Source organism: Leguminivora glycinivorella, chromosome 4, assembly GCF_023078275.1.
Source record: "Leguminivora glycinivorella isolate SPB_JAAS2020 chromosome 4, LegGlyc_1.1, whole genome shotgun sequence".
In the NCBI taxonomy this organism is placed as follows: Eukaryota; Metazoa; Arthropoda; class Insecta; order Lepidoptera; family Tortricidae; genus Leguminivora; species Leguminivora glycinivorella.
Window position 1 is genome coordinate 2,837,503 of NC_062974.1, and position 12,528 is coordinate 2,850,030.

A 12,528-nucleotide genomic window follows, 5' to 3' on the forward strand; every position below is an offset into this window, starting at 1 on the left:
ATTGGACAAACATAAGTCTACCAATGGACCGATCTTTGTTTTTAGATTTCCAGAAATCGTCAAAATCTAGGAATAACTCCCTGCAGACTCAAACTAGGACACGAGGATGGCGATCAAAATGTATCTCTACTCATTTTTGTCCTCCCCAATGGCTGCCGTCGATAAATGTAAGCGAAGCATAACAATTTCCCTTTTACTAGGATATTGGGATAAGACATACAATAGCAGGCGGGACCATCCATCACGTGTGACAAGCCACCGGTGGCTAACTGCCCGTGACCACCTTTCGCGTACACTTCCTAGCCTTTTCTGTTATAATCGCTTTCATACAATGCCTATTGCCTATGCATCATACTTTCGTCGAAGAAAGTTACCACTTTTTCTTATTAGCCTATTTTAGTGTCCTAATGCTGGGCAAAGGCCGTGTTTTTTTTTTTGTTAAAATAAGGGAAGATTCTTGAAGTCGAAAATATAGGCGGGAATAATGGGTACTTTTGAGCCAGGTACGATCCAGGGAGGAATATTTTAATTTTAGTAACGTTTATGACCTGATTTGTATTAATGACCCATTTGACATACCTATATGTAACATACTTTGACGAAGCCTGCGCTGTCGATGTATTTTGTAAACTAAGAATATATATTGGATTTAAAATATCAAAATACAATTAATTTCTAAAAGATGCTAGTGTCTAAACTCTTACTGTTATTGAGTTATTAAGAAAATAAATGTAATGACTGAACAATTGGAAGTGGACTTTCAACTCAGGCTTTACACTTACTGAAAGGTTACCATCCGGTGAAATAAGTCAGTGGGTCCCTTATGCCAAGTGGTTAATCCTTAGTAATGAGAAACTGATAAAGACAATTTCAATTATGTTCAAAGCATTTTGAATATAATTGAACATAAAACAAATTGAAAAGCAATTGCGCCCCGTACGTATGTGTCATGTGTGGAAGTTCATTAGTTTTCCATTGTGTCTGAACTCTTCAATAAATTCAAAATAAATTACGCGAAATCAATTTTGTTCCAACTGATTTTATTTGATTAAAACGTTTTAAAATCAATCTAAACATGCACAATTGCACATGTATTGTGAATTTATGTAATTATGATTAATTCGATATATTTAATTTTCGAGGACTGTTTCGATAAAGTATTCATCCCATATTTCATGTGTGTTTTTCCACTGTAAAAGAGTGCTTTAAGATTAATTTAGAATTTTGAAACAGTTCTTATTACACTTGAAGTACAAGGACCCTACTATGTTGGAAAGCCACATCAATCTGTCACGTACGAATCTCGGCGGCCTGAAGTAATCCTTTGTATTTTAGTGAAATCTGGGGCCTGGGTTATTGACACCGTTTCAGAAGATTAAATTGTTGATCATGTGAGATACATATTATTAATCATACAGACATACATAGAACTTCTCGCTCTGGGCTATCAGAACATAAACAATCGTAGTGGCCTGATTGTAATTCGTTGAATCCAGACCCTTTAGCACAACTTGCCTTGTCGCGCGCGAGTCCAAACATCAAGCGCGACTTTCAATAGTATTGGACTCGCGACAAGGCCATCAATTTCATTTATGCTTTAAAATAGCATAAATGAAACCTGTCACTGCGTCTAGTTGACATCTTTTATGGTTTCTATACACGCTGTGCAAAATATCACAGGTACCTTTTCCATTACTGGATTCTTCTTAGCCTTGAATCTATTTACCGCGGTTTCACTGTCTCTATTTGGTAACAATCGCACGTATGTTCGGTTTTCATTAAAAGCAAGTTTGCGCCAAGGACGCTGGGCCGCGAAATATCTCCGTGGCGGCCTATTGATTACCAGCTATCTACCTGGTCGCCGCTAAAATATTATCAAACGCAAAACATCTATAAAAAACTTCCTATTATTTACTTAAGTTTCACTGTCTCCAGTTGGTAACAATCGCATGTATGCTCGGGTTTCATTAAAAGCTAGTTTGCGCCAAGGACGTTGGGCCGCGAAATATCTCTGTGGCGGCCTATTGATTACCAGCTATCTACCTGATGGTCGCAGCTAAAATATTATAAACAGCAAAACATCTATAAAAACTTCCTATTATTTACCTAAGTTTCACAGTCTCCAGTTGGTAACAGTCGCATGTATACTCGGGTTTCATTAATAAGATAGTTTGCGCCAAGGACGGTAGGCCGGCAAAATATCTCCGTGGCGGATTAATTACCAGCGACCTGGTCGCAACTAAATGTGAACAATTGTCGAAAAAAAAAGTATTTTAGACTAAATGTTGAACCTAAAAAAATCTATTATGACGGTTATTCACGTGCCCAACATATGAATAACGTAACACAGATAGGAGCCCATAACGGGCAGAAAAGTGCCGGTTGTGGGGGCTTTAACACTACTAGACTCACGTATTTTTATTATGAATCAAAAAAAGGTTTAAATGTTACAAATATTTTGTGTCATTTTTTATTCGGAAGGTATGAATAAGATTTGTTTGGAAATTCTAAGTGGGAAAATTATGAATAAAAACAGTAATTTTCCGTTGACTCACGAAAACACATTAACATTAACTCATGGATATTTCAGAAAATACGGAGACTTTTTTTTTACACAGTATTTTATCGAAATTAGCCCTAAATATTTACAACTCCAAAAGCCGGGCCAGTGCCATAACATACTTTTTTTAACTCAAGTCAAAATCCTGCATTGACACTACTAGTAGTACCGTGTCACGCGTCACGCCCACCTTAAAACGCGTTAATCTCTGTTTACCGCACCGGGAACAATACGCTCCGCAAACTCCGGCCGATAACATTAATCCCAAGAGTTCCAACTTTGCACGTTTTGTACGGGGCTTACAGTTGAGAAAACTGAACAACTTTACAGCTAAGGCGCTCTCTTTCTGATTGTATGAAGTCAATAGAACCAGAACTATTTGACAGTCTCTAGTGAAAACTCAATACTTTACGTGAGTAATCATTGACAGTCACTAGCGTAAAAGTAAACCACCAATTCACTGTGATGTGTCATTACTGTCAAATTATATAACAATCCCACAACATTTTCTCGATTATATTTGCAATTTTAAATACAATTATGACTAATATGTATTAATTTATAATATTACGTGAAATTCAAGAACAGCTTAAATGTAGCAGTTAGTCAGTAGTTCGATAAAAAGATAAACCAGTGATGAAACGAGTGTTTGATACTTTTACAAAGGTAATGAGTTATATTTATTCATCATTTTGTACTGTTTAGCTACAGTTGAGATGATTATATTGGTTGCTTTCAGAAAAAGAAGATATTATTGAAAACAATATTTCCATGCCAGCCGTATGGTATTCAGCAAACCCAACGTAGAAGATTGTTCAAATTGATAATGATTGAGGCAGTTAAGAATTAACTGATTACCTACAGCAGCAGGCAGTACCAATTCATGGGCATGTTAGTTCCTCAATGCACAATACTTGTACCTGTAGTCACCATAACACCATATCTCGTGGGTATATATTAGAAGTGAACCAAAGGAAAAAACTTCAAAAAAATTATCCTATTACTGAAATAAAGTATCTCATTCTGTGACTTTGTTTATTTTGTAATATTCTTGAGTAACAGGCTAAGTATTTAATAAATTGATGTGAAACGAAAACTAAAAACCTAAAATTCAGCGTTTTCGTACATATCAAACATCAATTACAACGACATCGACATAGGTAACGACAAAGTTTAAGGTAAGGTATAGAACCTTTGAAGGCGATAAGCCATTATGGGGTGTATATGAAGATTATAATTTGATACAAAAGTGAGTAGAAAAAGCATTTTGAAACAAGTAAAAATTGTATCTAATTTTTTGGCAGGGCACGTAGCCAAATGCACAAACGATTATGATTAACATCGTTATCGTAGCTTAGCTATCTCTATCACTTTTCCGTATTGACATGACAGAGCTAGACTGAATTTCGATCGGCGTTTAGCGCATAGATTTAAAGTCCATGGTTCAGCGTCAACGATTGACATTTAAGCTAAGTCCTAGTGTCAAAGTTGACAAAGCTAATTTTTTTTTTTAATTTATTGGGAGCATTGGCAACTTGGCAATCAGCACAAACATACAATATTTAATACAACATACAGCAGAAGAAACAATTACAGGAATAACAATTACTTTGTTAATCATAAAAGTAATATTGCACATATTGAAATGCTAAACTTATGACTATTTAGTAACTACACAATACAATGTTTTATGAATGAAAAGAAGTATTTTTGAACAATTACAAATTATTTACAAAGCGCCAATAGTGTGGTATGCATAATAAATTCATAAATTATAGGGTTTATGCCTACAGCCTTCAAGTTCATTTCCCGGTTCTTTGCTTGGCGGAAAATCTCAACAAACCCTAATAGGGATAGGGGTAGGGTTAGGGATAGGGATAGGGGTAATCGGTCGGCAATCTGTAATTGTAAGCGATAATGCGAGAAAGTACTTTTTACCCACCGACAATAGTGCCCAGATACGGAGCTATGTGAGTTCTGTTGTACAGTATGTAATTTCCTCAGTGTATATAGAATACATACCTACTCGTACCTACTACCTACGCTATGGTTGCTGTGTAACATTTGTACAACCACTGTAAGCATTTCTTTTTTAAAAACAATAGTAATATGAGTAATTGAAAAAAACGCAGACAAACGTCTGCATAGAAACCTACGGATCCAAATGAAAATTTTATTATTTGTATATGTTTGAATAAGAATTCTTTTAGTACGCGAGCGAAACCGCGGGCAAAAGCTAATTCTATATAAGATGCTATGTACCCTTTTTCTGTAAAAAATATTTCTATTTCTTTACTACTCAAGAACATCACAAATAAACAAAGTCAATTAATGAAATACTTTATTTTAGTAACAGGATTATTTTTTGGAGTTGAGGTTTTTTCCTTTATTGGAGCACTTCTATACATATACCTGTGATGATCATGGCCAATAATACCATTAAGTGCATCGCGGAACAAAAACACCTATAAATTGGTACTGCTCCCCTCTGCAGCTGCCCTAAGGTTTTGAGTAGCGTAACTGCCAGAGTGCCACAGTATTAATATCAATTGAACCATCTTCCATGTTGACTGAATACCATACGGGTTTGTTCGGAAATATTGATTTCAATCATAGCTTCCGTCATCTTTCTGAAACCAAAAACAGCTTTGAGCATTATAATCATCTCAATTGTAAATAGTACAATATGATGGCCAAAAATAACTCATTACCTTATTTGATTTGTTCACTGGTTTTATCTTTTTATTAAATTTTAGCTAATCTTGAATTTCACGTAATATTATAAATTAATGCAATATGTTAGTCATAATTTTATTTAAAAAACGGCTGTTCGAGAAGCTTGTGAGTTCACGTGGGAACGCCAGTGTAAGCGTGCCCTGTGTGCGTAGCCGAATGCACAAACGCTCACGAAACGCTCATGATAATTATCTCTTTCGTAGCTATCTATCTCTATCGCTTTTGCGTAGTGGCGCGACAGAGCCAGACTACATTTCTGCGGCTTTTCGGTGGCGTTTCGCGTCGCAAAAATACCATTCGGCTACGCGCAGTCGCCCACTTGGGATATAGGGGCCTATACTCGTCGCAACAATTTGGAATCTGACATTGCTGACTGTCACTTTGACACAAAAGTCGTCATGGGTGTCGTAAAATAGGTTTTAGGGGGTGCTGATTCCAAAATTAATGACCAATGTTCAATCTGACATTGCTGACTGTCACTCTGACACAAAAGTCGTCATGGGTGACGTAAAATAGGTTTTAGGGGGTGCTGATTCCAAAATTAATGACCAATGTGGAATCTGACATTGCTGACTGTCACTTTGACACAAAAGTCGTCATGGGTGTCGTAAAATGGGTTTTAGGGGGTGCTGATTCCAAAATTAATGACCAATGTTCAATCTGACATTGCTGACTGTCACTCTGACACAAAAGTCGTCATGGGTGTCGTAAAATAGGTTTTAGGGGGTGCTGATTCCAAAATTAATGACCAATGTGGAATCTGACATTGCTGACTGTCACTTTGATACAAAAGTCGTCATGGGTGTCGTAAAATAGGTTTTAGGGGGTGCCGATTCCAAAATTAATAACCAATGTTCAATCTGACATTGCTGACTGTCACTCTGACACAAAAGTCGTCATGGGTGTCGTAAAATAGGTTTTAGGGGGTGCTGATTCCAAAATTAATGACCAATTTGGAATCTGACATTGCTGACTGTCACTTTGACACAAAAGTCGTCATGGGTGTCGTAAAATAGGTTTTAGGGGGTGCTGATTCCAAAATTAATGACCAATGTTCAATCTGACATTGCTGACTGTCACTCTGACACAAAAGTCGTCATGGGTATCGTAAAATAGGTTTTAGGGGGTGCTGATTCCAAAATTAATGACCAATGTGGAATCTGACATTGCTGACTGTCACTTTGACACAAAAGTCGTCATGGGTGTCGTAAAATGGGTTTTAGGGGGTGCTGATTCCAAAATTAATGACCAATGTTCAATCTGACATTGCTGACTGTCACTCTGACACAAAAGTCGTCATGGGTGTCGTAAAATAGGTTTTAGGGGTGCTGATTCCAAAATTAATGACCAATGTGGAATCTGACATTGCTGACTGTCACTTTGACACAAAAGTCGTCATGGGTGTCGTAAAATAGGTTTTAGGGGTGCTGATTCCAAAATTAATGACCAATTTGGAATCTGACATTGCTGACTGTCACTTTGACACAAAAGTCGTCATGGGTGTCGTAAAATAGGTTTTAGGGGGTGCTGATTCCAAAATTAATGACCAATGTTCAATCTGACATTGCTGACTGTCACTCTGACACAAAAGTCGTCATGGGAGTCGTAAAATAGGTTTTAGGGGGTGCTGATTCCAAAATTAATGACCAATGTGGAATCTGACATTGCTGACTGTCACTTTGACACAAAAGTCGTCATGGGTGTCGTAAAATGGGTTTTAGGGGGTGCTGATTCCAAAATTAATGACCAATGTTCAATCTGACATTGCTGACTGTCACTCTGACACAAAAGTCGTCATGGGTGTCGTAAAATAGGTTTTAGGGGGTGCTGATTCCAAAATTAATGACTAATGTGGAATCTGACATTGCTGACTGTCACTTTGACACAAAAGTCGTCATGGGTGTCGTCAAATAAGTTTCCGGGGGTGCTGATTTGAAAAACTAATAACTAATTTGGAATCTGACACTGTTGACTGTCACTTTTACACAATAGTGATCATGGGTGTCGTCAAATAGGTTTTCATGGGTACTGATCTCAAAATTAATAATCAATTTGGAATCTGACATTGCTGACTGTCACTTTGACATAAAAATCGTAATGGGTGTCGTCAAATAGGTTTCTAGGGGTACTGTGCAATGTCAGGATTGTCAGGTTCCAAATCGGTCATTACTTTTTAAATCATTAGTCATTAATTTTGGAATCAGTACCCCCTAAAAACTATTTGACTACACCCATGATTCCTTTTGTGTCAAAGTGACAATTAGCACTGTGAGATTCCAAAATAGTCGTTAATTTTGTTAAGTTTGGAACGACACCCATGACGACTTTTGTGTCAAAGTGTCAGTCAGCAATGTCAGATTCCACATTGGTCATTAATTTTCAAATCAGCACCCCCCGAAAACCTATTTGACGACACCCATGACGACTTTTGTGTCAAAGTGACAGTCAGCAATGTCAGATTCCACATTGATCATTCATTTTGGAACCAGCACCCCCTAAAACCTATTTTACGACACCCATGACGACTTTTATGTCAAAGTGACAGTCAGCAATGTCAATATTCCAAATCGGTCATTAATTTTGAAATCAGCACCCCCGAAAACCTATTTGACGACACCCATGACGACTTTTGTGTCAAAGTGACAGTCAGCAATGTCAGATTGAACATTGGTCATTAATTTTAGAATCAGCACCCCCTAAAACCTATTTTACGACACCCATGACGACTTTTGTGTCAAAGTGACAGTCAGCAATGTCAGATTCCACATTGGTCATTAATTTTGGAATCAGCACCCCCTAAAACCTATTTTACGACACCCATGACGACTTTTGTGTCAAAGTGACAGTCAGCAATGTCAGATTCCACATTGGTCATTAATTTTGGAATCAGCACCCCTTAAAACCTATTTTACGACACCCATGACGACTTTTGTGTCAGAGTGACAGTCAGCAATGTCAGATTGAACATTGGTCATTAATTTTGGAATCAGCACCCCCTAAAACCCATTTTACGACACCCATGACGACTTTTGTGTCAAAGTGACAGTCAGCAATGTCAGATTCCACATTGGTCATTAATTTTGGAATCAGCACCCCCTAAAACCTATTTTACGACACCCATGACGACTTTTGTGTCAGAGTGACAGTCAGCAATGTCAGATTGAACATTGGTCATTAATTTTGGAATCAGCACCCCTAAAACCTATTTTACGACACCCATGACGACTTTTGTGTCAAAGTGACAGTCAGCAATGTCAGATTCCAAATTGGTCATTAATTTTGGAATCAGCACCCCTAAAACCTATTTTACGACACCCATGACGACTTTTGTGTCAAAGTGACAGTCAGCAATGTCAAGATTACTTAAGTACTTGATTCGCAATATCTAGCGAATGAAGTCATATTGCTATCTCTTTTATGCTAATGGAGACCCAGTGCGATAGACAGCTATAACATCTGTCGCCACTTGGAATTACTGCAAGTACATATAGCAGAGATGTCAATCATTACATTTTGGCACAATTTTTTTATAATATATTGTACTTCTTTCTTATCTACTCAATTCCTTCTTACTCCTCTTAATATTTATTTAAAATATTTAGTCGATATTATCGATAGGCCACTTTTCTTTTTGATCTATTTGTGGAAATCTAAGAACCGTCAGGTGAAAATGTAGAAAAGATGCCAGAAAAAGAATATTCATGTCATGACGCTTTTACCAGATGTGACTCAATAACTATGTACATAAATCAAACCAAAGATATCATTTGTATTGTTAGTGATCACGCTTAGGGCTGTGGGAATTACATAATGTGACAGTTACAGGAAACCGTTTTCCGTGTCGACTTTAATAATTCGATAGCGCCTTACGAATAATTTTAGTAATTTTTTAAGTAATTTTCTGCGACGTTTACGCTGACGAGTAGAGTATAAAAACTCGTGGTAGCCACACATACGAAAATTACTGAATTATGATTGAACTTACGTTTCTGTAGGCGGCTAGGAGCAACTTGAACATCGGATTATACCTGTTGAAATGATAATAACAAATCAATTATAGATACTTATTTTTATATTCTCAAATGAGATCTTACAAAATATAACGAAGAATTTCTCAAACGTTTTGCCCGCAGTTAACTGTGTGGGAGGGTAGTGTCGGTTCGTATTGGAATATAAAAAAAGAGCTTCAAAAGGATACGTTTTCATTGAGAAATGCTTTCTTCCATCACAAACGTCTATTCACAATATGTAAAAGGATTGTAACTTAATTTGCATAAATAACAAAACCTATTTCACTAAAATTTACAGATGATAGACAGAAGACATACATTTGGCAATATTTCTTCAAAATTACTTATTATTATTTTTATTATGAGCCTATTGTGTCCCACAGCTGGGCAAAGGCCTCCCCCTTCTTTCTCCATTCTTCTCGATCTTGAGCTAAAACTGGCCAGTCTGTCAAAAAGGAGTCCAAGTTATCCCGCCATCGCCGGCGAGGTCTGCCGGATCCTATGTTCGACTCATGGGGCTCCCATTCCGTGACTATCTTGGCCCACAAGTCATTCGGCATACGGCAGACATGTCCAGCCCAGTCCCACTTTAACTTGGCCGCTTTTCGAGCTACATCAATTATCCGAGTTTTTGAGCGCAGCGTGGTGTTTCGGATTCGATCCCTTAGTTTCACACCTAATATGCTGCGCTCCATAGCTCTCTGGCAAACCCCGAGTTTGGACTTCTGAGCTTCCGTCAAAGACCAAGTCTGTGCACCGTAAGTGAGGACTGGAAGTATGCACATGTCCATGAGCTCAAAATTACTTACTTAATAAAAATGAATAATACTTCTAAGTAAATTTCAATTGTTTTATGTTGTTTGGGCTCTCTTTCATAACAATATATGTGACGTTATCTGGGTAAAGGGACCTTATGTATTGGCGATCGCTCTTAACGCCGTAAGCGCCATCGTCAATAAGGTCCCTTTTCCCAGATAAAGTCACATATTTTCTACATAAGACTGATTTTATGGACGATTCCATAAATCCGAACATAGCAATTATATCATCAGCATATACTTACAGAACAACTAGAAAATATCTAGGAACGGTTCATAGAATTTTTCATTGCACTTTTCGAGTTGAAAACAGTCCTAGTGCACTAGGTCAGATGTTTTGGCTGTGTCCCAAGGAAAACTTACTTTATCCGGACGTCGAAGCGTACAAGTTTCTGCATGCTGTCGGGCGTATCGTTAAATTAGCATTTTAAAAGTTTTATATTTTAAACTGCTGCTACGTAAAACTCTTAGTTATCTGATGGCTTTATTGGGAAGTGTATTAAGATCCGGATTTAGGTATCTATATCTATATCTAGCCAATATGATAGTCGTTTATCGATATTAGGGAATCGGGAAGTATAAAACCTGTCAACTGATCATCGCACGACATATAATGAAAGGATCTATATTTACCTAAAGGGCCATATAAGCATCGGGCGATAAACGGGTTAAACTTCGCGTGACTTAGGTTGGTGTAAAATAGTCACAAGTCAAGAGACATTCACAACATGACATTCCAAAGTCATGACGATAGTAATATCAAAGCCACTAACATATTCCATTAACCATGAGCTAATTTTAGCTCACTTAAAGAAGCACAATGACGTTTATGCTAGATGCTTCTCTAATGACGCGGACTGCAAGTGACGCGTTAGAATACTGAACGTGCATAATGCATTATTATAAAACACGTGGAATAAGTATTATGGTAATTCATATGCAAAGGGACAGACGTAAATGAGTTACTTGCAATTGTATGGTGGGTCCGTATATTGATAGTGAACGATCCGCGCTTTTCCATGCAAACGAGACAATCTCCCAACTGTCCATGTTTTAAGTTCTCCCTATTTTTATGTGGAGAGGCTACGTCTCTAGAAAAGTAACACGTGATTTGCACTGGAGAGGCTGTCAACAATCCCTGCTATCTTAGTTTGGTATAACTCTGATGACAATAGATGCAATATGTCCGACCGAGTATTCGGCTTAAACTTTACACTGAGCTGTGGAAGCAAATTAAAAATTAACACATATGGTTTTAAATAATTATTATTTACTTAGTACTCCATAATATCCCTGTTTTCAATGCACATGTTAATAACAATAGCAATCGCAAGCGTAACCGACGCAGCTCGTTCAAAACAATTTGCCGTGAAATTATGCAAATATTTGTTAAAGGCCATACAAATAAACATTTAATACTAATTTACTGCTGAATTATGCAAATTTTAACGCTGTAATAAATTGCGTTCACGATTTCTTGAAAATGCTGGCTATTTTATAGGGTTAACAACAAAACAATCTGTACCAAGACGAAAAAACAACAAAAACAGGAGAGAACGAAATTTAATACATACCTAAACATGTCACAATACTGGGATTCAGTGTGATACATATGTTGAGTAGCGTCCATTTTGGTGTAAGTTCATACTAGGCTAAATAATAAATAATTCCTTTCTTTATTTCTTTCTTTTAAAACTTGCCGTGGTTTCCTTAGACAGTTTCCTTGTATTTTCTATAGTTTCCGATTTCCCCATACTGTCCCACTTAAAAAAAAAACACTGTATACTGTATAGTCACCGGCAAGGAAGTCCACTCCTCATTTGCATGTCTATGAACGTCCCTATAATATTTATTTTTATCTTTACTCATCAGAGTTTTCGAATTAAAATTTTATTTCTTCCGCAAAAACATCAAAGATGCTATTTTTAATATTTGCTATTGAAAGTCCCTTGACCAATTTTATTATTAGTGGCTGCACAATTTATATTAAAATCTCAGCAATTTCGCAGCGTCGACAGATCTGGCTTCAAACAGGAATCCCTTCAAATTAATTATCGGGCCAAGGCATAAACCTCTTCATAATATTTATAGCTGCTCGTTATTACAATTACAAATTCGGTTAACGAACACAATTTTGTATCACTGGGTCATTCATTTTATTTAGAGACTTCTACATTAATTTTTAAAATTTACAAAAAAAAATTAGGTATCACTTGTAATAGTATTTTATACAATCGTGATATAATACAAAGCTTTTCAGTCGAGTACCATGTTTAGGCCACGAAGCTTGCTGAGTGGCCTAATAGTACGGTACGAGAGTGAAAAGCTTAATTATATCACTATTGTATACAATACTTTTTCTACGAGTCATCATCTTCATCATCAATGGACGGAAATATCATCA

The 12,528-nt window shown here is 36.9% G+C and overlaps 1 protein-coding gene across 5 annotated transcripts in view; it reads right to left on the reverse strand.

The window, feature by feature from the left end:
* LOC125225094 (beta-arrestin-1) overlaps positions 1–12,528 on the reverse strand; it is a 153,839-nt gene that overhangs the window by 79,446 nt on the left and 61,865 nt on the right. For 4 of the 5 annotated variants that reach the window (XM_048128634.1, XM_048128635.1, XM_048128637.1 and 1 more), the window contains exon 2: positions 9,282–9,324. The exons of the other annotated variant lie outside the window; for it this stretch is intronic. The gene's annotated coding sequence lies outside the window, so the exon portion shown is untranslated. The remainder of the gene's footprint in view (positions 1–9,281; positions 9,325–12,528) is intronic. 5 annotated transcript variants of the gene reach the window in all.